The 8,285-nt window shown below is 39.9% G+C and overlaps 1 protein-coding gene across 10 annotated transcripts in view; it reads right to left on the bottom strand.

Annotated features, from left to right (window-relative positions):
- The window catches only part of LOC108753568 (ephrin type-A receptor 4), a 105,525-nt gene extending 100,829 nt beyond the window's left edge, over positions 1–4,696 (bottom strand). For all 10 annotated transcript variants that reach the window (XM_018495255.1, XM_018495258.1, XM_018495261.1 and 7 more), the window contains exon 1: positions 4,563–4,696. The gene's annotated coding sequence lies outside the window, so the exon portion shown is untranslated. The remainder of the gene's footprint in view (positions 1–4,562) is intronic.
- Positions 4,697–8,285: the final 3,589 nt, after the last annotated feature.

Genomic DNA, 8,285 nt, shown 5'->3' with positions numbered 1-8,285 from the left:
GGGGGGGGTAAGTCGCTCTCGGGGGGAGGGGAGGAGGGGGGATGCCTATATTCTACGTGCACGCGCGATTAACCCCTCTGATGCGCCTTGGGGTTTAAAGTCGTTTGAATATACCTTTTGTATAATTATACAACTACCGCATGCATATAGTTTTAGAGACATTATATATATTCCTGGAAATTCTGTTTCACTCTAATTTATCAGATTACATGTAATATGAAGTTTATTTGCGTTAGTTTAGATGTAATAAGATATAATATGGATATTCGAGTCTTTAAAAGAGGAAAATTTAAATATATATGTGAAAAAATATAAAACTGTAAAAATAATCAGATACTATAAAGCCTGTTGTTCTTCTTGGCTGAACTTCTCGTACGGTTCGTCTTTTCTCTTTTTCCCTTCAACGTGCAAGAACTTTAACTAAAAAGAACAGACTTTATGTAGGAATAAGAAAACAATGAGAGCATTTAAGGATCGAAACATTGCTTCTGATAAACACTGGGCTCTTACGAAATGCAATGGCATTTTCACTCTGTTTTATTAATGTTGTTTTCTTGTGATCTGAATGTACTTGTGAATCGAAGGGCGATTGGAGTCGTTACCAAATCGATTATATGATTATATCGCGAAACGAGGTCGCTACTTCAACATGCCTGCGAACACAGCGGAAACCGTTTTGAAACACTGTCGTGTTTTACGAACGCGCGAGAGAGCACGATTTTGCATGCGAGCCGCTAAATGTTACGAGTATAATGGTTAATAGACGGGTTAATGGTTAATAAACTAGATTGTCGTTATTTTGCGCGCCGGGCATACTTTCTCTGTTTAGCCCCTTAGCGTTGGGATTATTTTGTAAAACGAGGAGAACATTTTGCTGCGGATCCGTTAAATAATTCCATTTTCCATAGTTACATGTGTTTTCTCCGCTGAACAGAAATTTTATGAGCGTAAAAAATACAGAGAAGTTGTTTCATTGAAACACATGCGTTGTATCTGAACATATAAAAGTGTCGGCTGCTTGTAGAAATTGCAAAAAAAAAAAAAAGAATCGAAATAACGGAACTTAAAAGATCGTGTCACTTTCAATATTTGTTTACAACTACTTTTCCTCATACTTTTCTCACAAATCACAATTCAGATTTAGAAAGACAGTTGCATCGACATAAATACATTTTTATTCGAAATTAAATATAAATAAGTACACTGAGAAAAAAAATATCCTAAATTCCAATAAATATTTATTTGAATAGTTACCAACTAAATATTCATTAACAAATATATTTATATGGTACAAAAAACATTAATTTGATCACTTCTTTTTATTAAGTAAATATTTATTGTAAATAAATGTTTAGTTGGCAGTATTCCAATAAATATTTATTTAAATTTAATCTATTTTCATCTCAGTGAATATATAAATTATCGACTTCAGATTAGAGAGTTGTTTAGATTTTCGAAACGGTGCTCGAATGCGTTTTAAAGGATACGTACTTCGTGTATGTGAATTTTAGACTAAGGTAGACATTTTCACACATAACCAATCGTCTCGCGCTTAGAGCGATCGTCAATAGTGGAAAAACATTGTTACTACGATTCAGTTACGTTTGAAAACGTGACACGTTCCGCAAACTCGAGGTAAACACCGTATACGGGATCCACGTTACCTAGCTTGGCCAACAACAGGTAGAAAAGCGGAGGATTGTATTCCTTTTTTTTTTTATCCAATGGCCGAAGAATTATCACACTTCCTATCTAGCAATATGTTCATTGTCGGCGTGCGATAACGATCGGTTCGCTCGTCGAGATATTCGTGATGTGACCACGTCACGAAAATTCATTTCTCGCCGACCGATCTCTCGAGTATTTATGACCGTTTTCTGCATCCATTACATGAATTTATCGGAATTTAATCGACAGTTTTTAGTCAATATGACATGAATATGATGCGTGCATTGTCTTCTTACAACGAGAAAATTTACTAAATCTTAATACATGTTCCTTTGAACAGTGCTAAGTGAACATTTACTTATCGTAAATGAATATTTACTCAATAGAAAAATGACGTTACATCAATGATTTTTGTCAAATAAATATATGTTTATATATTTAATACATATTTACTTAAAACTTATATATTTACTTCAAACAAATATTTATTAAAATTTAGTATTTTTTTTTGTTTAGTGTATACGAAAAGGATGGATTTGCTAAAATATTTCAAAATTTAGCTACAAGATACAGATCTGAAAATAATTTTGTTGGACCATCAAAATAATTACGTAGGACTAATTAAAAAATTAATTACTAAAATGTCAATACTTTTTGCAGCATTGCTCATATTTGAGATTTCTACGTAATTATTTTAACGCTCCAACAAAATTACATTTTCAGATCTGTACTTTGCTAAATTTATAAATAATTCAGCAAAATCGCTCTTTCCATGTATCTCATGTATAAAATATTATTAAGATTGACTTCAAAAAGTCAACGACAACATAACATTAAATAACATGAAATAAGATTATTATATTTTGACAAATATAATAATGGAATATATTACTAAGATCATGCAAAAATTCGATCGTTTTCTCGATCTGTACTTTATTACAGATATACAACTCATCGCTATCAGCTAGGAATACAAAATTTACGATAACGATCGTGAAAGAAAATTGCTGATAATATGATCTTAATCTCGAAGAAAATATAGAAGGGAGACTTTACTACCCCAAAATGCAAAGAGAATAAGACGAGATGGACGTACGGTAACCCTAAACCGCTCGATAGAATGGCCTCGCGAGGAACCGTTTTGACATTTGATGGATTACGTAACGGAACGAGGAAGAAAATCCTCTCGCCAGCCGCGAGGGAGTAAGAAGAAACGGTACGATCCATCGCGTCGCGTCGCGGCGAGTGTTTGCCCGCGTAAAATATTTGCGCGTAGAGCCGAGATCAAACACGTCGCGTCCTGTCATTTTCCGTGTGGCTACACGCCGCGCGTATTTGCGCGCCGCGCTAGGCCGAAGTTCTTCGGCGCGTTGCGACGCGTGCGAAAAACTTTACGCTCGCGCTCGCCTGTGCACACACGCGTATTACCTATGTACACACGCGGACGTATCGCGTGTCGCTGGCCGACCTTCGCCACCACGAAATTTCTTTGCACAGCCATCGACTACTTCCCTCCTCGGACACGAGTGTTTCTCTCTTTAAAAGAAACCGACCGTAAAATGTCAGGTTTCCTTCGTTACCCCTCCCTCTGTTTTTAACGTTAATTATTTTATATTATTCAATATTGTGTCTCATGATACAATTTACAAGCCAAGAAATACGATGCAAACAAATTCGAACTAATCCGATTGAACGTGTGAAACCTTTAAATCTTAGGAAACAAAACGGATATCAATTGGCGTTAACCACCAATTACACGTATCGTAACAATTGAAAATTTTAATGGACGATGCATTAATTGTAAGAATGCGCATCAGCCCGATTGAATCAATCAATTCGTAAGGGGAAAAAAATGGAAGGAATTTCGAAGGGAATCCAAAGAAGGGGTTCATTAAACGCAGTTACCCTATCGATCACCCGAGTGGAGTGCTCTCGAACCGTTTGACAATTTTTTCAATTTCCCACAATAAAACGTGACGCAACGGCGAGCGCGAGGGAGCGCGAGGAGAGGCGTTAGAATCGGAATCCGCGGTTGAAGGAACGAGAGAGGCGAATTAATGCCTTTCACCGTGATACCGATCGTTAATACCTCGCCGTATAACGCGAAGTCTCCGTGGAGTATCGCGGGATTAGTCCCATGGTTCCCGTCCACGGTCTCGTGTAACGGGTCGCGTATATGACGCAGTTCCACGAAATCTCTGGCCGCGCGATATATCTACAGAGGCTACCTCGGGGCGTCACAGATTAACGCTGGGTTATCGCGATACCAGCTCCTGATACTCGCGATCCGTAGAGACAGGCTCGCGATAGCGAGACTCTTGCCGTCATTGCATGAAAAACAAATCGCGCGTTAAAACGCGCACAAGTTCTTCAGTTAACAATTTTTTCCCTTTGCGTGCGAAAACCTTCACCCTGGCTGCACCCAGGTATTTTATCCTTGTTGTTCAGCAAATAAAAATTAAACACCTCTAGGGTGTCACGTCAAGTCGGAGAAAGTCAAAATAATTTCTATTAACGAATTAAAATAATAATTTTTCGTTACGCGAAATTTAATTGTTTATCGACACCAAGAATCGAAATAAAGTCATTTTCATTTTCTGTCGACTTTTATATGTTCCTTGGGACTCGGGTAGAACAGAGAGTCCTAATTAAATCGTATAACGATAATCGTAAGACATCGTGTCATTTGATATTTAAAAATGAGCTGATAAAGCGACGAACAAGGTCACGATGATGTCCCTACGATATTATTACGGCTTCTGTGTTCTACGCGAGAAGGATAAAGCGTTACCTGGGTGAAATATTTGAACGCGGCCAAGGAATTTACGCCTCCGGGGGCATCGTCAGCGTTACGAGAGACGCGAGTCGCAGGGTGATATACGACTTGGACTCACCTAGAGCACACTCCGGAATCGCTCAGCTCCGAAATCAGTGGCGACCGCAAGAACTCAACTCCCCGTAGCCCCGACACTTGCACATACAACACACGGTATCCCGGCGACTTTGCGAGGATTGAAGAAAGGGGCACGACGGTCACGACGACGGCGACGTCGACGAACGGATACGGCGACGATACGGGGAACGTCGGCACAGGGACGTGTCGTTGAGGCTCTCCCTCAGAAGGGCCGTGGCGAACGGTGCCGACGCGATTCCGCCGAACAGTTCGTCACGGTCGATAGAGGTGCACGGACGAAAGCAAGCGCCATTTTATCCCGTGCACTCCGCGGCAACGCGAAAGGTGGACGGACGGCGCGGTGCACCGCGCGCGCGGAGACGCGACGGGGAGGGAGAGCGTTATACGCGCTCCTCTCTCGCGCTGTCTCTCGCGCTCTCACGCTCGCCACCTCTCTCTCTCTCTCTCTCTCTCTCTCCCTTACACGTTACTCCGTGTACCGACGCGAGTCGCGAATCGCTGCGCCGTATATACTACGTATATACGATCACCCGAAGAATTCACCCGGATAGTCCACGCCGCACGATCGGATATCAACGACACGTAACGACGTTCGACGCGCACTGGATTATCACCACTTTCACACTGCAGACTATTTCACTGCCGAGTGAATCCCGGCGCGACGTATACGGGACACCTTCGGAGCGCGCTTCGCGTTCCCGACTCCGGTTCCGATTCTCCGACGAAAAAGGAAAACAGAAACTGTGCTACGTTACATCTACCCCGTTCGGATGTGTTTGTTTATCGGAGTCGCACTACGCAGTTTTTCATTCTCACGCGGCACAGTGTGTGCGTGTGCTTCGGTCTTTCCTATCCCCGCTTTCTTTCTACCGATGTTCTTTCTTTCTTTTTCTTCTTTTTGTTCAGTTTCTATTCCGCGAGACGCAAAGACGGGACGACACGTCGACACGAGCGCGACCGTCGTGCGCTGCGAGAGGGCACGAACTGAGCGCCGAGTGGCAGCGGCGGAGCGGTGGAGGTTGCCCGGCTGGTTTCGCCGCGTACCGCTATTCGGCCGTCTTACACTAGCGCCGCCATCCGAGCTGCACCCTCGCCGCGCCGGCCATTTTCTCTTCTCCTCTCTCCGGCGCGGCGTTCTCGCACTTTCCCCTCTCTCCCCGCGCGCCGCCCGTCGCCCCGTGGCCCCGCATACATTCGTTGAGTGCGCGGTGCGCCGTGCGCGTCGTCGAGCATCGTCGAGCGTCGTCGAGCGTCGCGACGCCGTCCCGATGGTGGAGAGATCTCTCGCGCGACGTGGAGCCTCGTGCTCCGGGAAAGAGTCGGCGTTACTCGACGACGACGGGGACACGGCGATGATGTCGTATCTGCTATTTTGCGAGATCATGGAGAACGGCGGCGAGGTCATTGATTTTTTGAGCCCGTCAAGTGTAATCCGCGCACATGCGCAATAATGCCGACGGCGTGACACCGGTCGTTCTCTCGGTACTCATCCGGAATGTCCCAGGCCACACGAATATATCCCCGCCGCTGACTTTCGCCGCCGGCACCCGCGATCTCGAGCCGTACGAAATCTGCTAGTTTCTGCGACACCCCCGCAATCCCATCCCAATTTGGCCCTCGATGACAGATGAGTGTCCGAAAAAACTGTTCCCTCGATTAGTGATTGATATTTTGTACAATTTATATTTTGTACTCCTTCACTTCAAATATCATACAATCCAAAAAATTAATTTTTTTCAATGAAACGAAAAACTATTTTTTAAATCGAGGGGAAATTATTATACTAATCACAAATAATAATAATCTCGACAAAGGGATTATATTTTTAATACGTCATGTTGCCATTTTTGTTCCACAATTTTTGAAAAAGAGATTGAATAATATTTATAGATATAATTTAATTTGAATTTCGATTTAGAAAAATGAATGGCAAACTGGTAAATATTATGAGAAGTGTTTTTGTAATAAATAAATGCGATTTAAAATTGTAACACCGATAGATTAAGAATTGAAGAAAACGTTCGAGATACATTTCAACCTGATTCCTAATCTTTCATCTCATAAAATCGAAAACTGTGAGAATTGCATTCTATATTCAAATCGAGCGACAAGAAAAAAGCGCAAGATTTGCACTTTGAACGAAAAAAATCGAAAGGAGGGATCAAACGCAGCGATGTTATCGATTTTGCTTATCTGTATGATCGTGTCGATATTATCGCCTCTATCGCCTCTATGGATGTCGACTAACTTCATCGGAAAAAAAAACGTCGAAAAAAGCGAGCCTTACCTTATCGCTTTTTGAGTAAGCAGATTAGAAACACGTCAACCGTTTGAAAAATGAATCCACTCGAGACTTGATGCATAATGAGAAGACACGAAATTTCGATCATCAGGGCTGTTCCCATCTTTTTCTCTCTCTTTCTTTTTCTCTCTCTTTCTCTCTCTCTCTCTCTCTCTCTCTCTCTCTCTCTCTCTCTCTAACTGAATTACAATTTCCGATAACAGAAAGATTAGCGATCTCCATCGATCCACCCCGATGCCTATATTCGTCGGGCGCGCCGGAAGCATTAAATTAGTTGCAATAATTACGGCAGATACGGCAAGGAAAATTGTAATCGTCGCGGACGATACGAGTTATGGTTATTAGAAACTCGTAAACGTTAGATAGTAATAGCTCAAGCGATCGATATAAGTCTCGAGGAAAGACATACGATAGTTTAAGCAGAATCGCGAATCTTAGTGATTAACGATTCTTGCGAGACACACATATATATTACATAGATATATCGTTAAATGATAATGTTCTAGGCAATCTATATAAAAATTTTATCTATTCCGCAATAAAATGTTTACTCGACCTCATTCTACTTTGTTTCAAATCGAGTTGTCAGTAAATCGACAGGATTTGCGAAAAATGAAAAAATTATATGTACAATCAAATATCATTTGTGTTTTCTAATAAAATATATTAATTAGATTATACTATGAAAAATATATGCTGCATTGAATAACTGTAAAAAAATGGTCTTTTTCTTTTATTGCTTATAATTTATAATATATTGAAAGAATCTCTGCATATTGCTTTCTTGCAACATACAATATTTAATCCTGGAAGAAGATAGGGAGGTGAAATGTAAATCCCAAAATGTAATAAAAGAATATTGGAAAAGAAGAAAGAAAATGAAAAGAAAAAAATATATCTTAATATTAAAAATTTTTCCCTACTGTGTTGTAGATATAAATGTATTTTTATTTCATATAAATATATATCATATAAATATATAGATAAATCATAAATATTTTGATTTTCAATTTTATTATCCATAAAATATGAATATTATGATATTGAATTAAAATTGAAGAGGTATTGTGTTCTGATAAAAGAATGTATCATATTTGATTAAATATATTTGTTCTAGTTTTATTTTACTTCTTTCTTTTTTTTTTATTTCTTATTATTCCAACTATTAAGTCAAAATTATAATACATTGATAACAAAATTTCATAAATGACATTACTAATAGATATATTTATTTTATTCTGTCATAACAGTTTTAAATGTACTTCTTGACAATTTCTTCAGAATATTTGTATAAACAAAAATGCTCCAGGATTAATTATTGCTTCTGGTTTAGTCTATCTTATCCATTTAAGATAACGAATTTATGTAATATCATATTTTTTCATTATTAAGTTGATACAT

Source organism: Trachymyrmex septentrionalis, unplaced genomic scaffold, assembly GCF_001594115.1.
Source record: "Trachymyrmex septentrionalis isolate Tsep2-gDNA-1 unplaced genomic scaffold, Tsep1.0 scaffold7, whole genome shotgun sequence".
Lineage (NCBI taxonomy): Eukaryota > Metazoa > Arthropoda > Insecta > Hymenoptera > Formicidae > Trachymyrmex > Trachymyrmex septentrionalis.
Note: the sequence above shows the minus strand (reverse complement) of the source record. Positions and strands in the feature narration are given on the sequence as shown.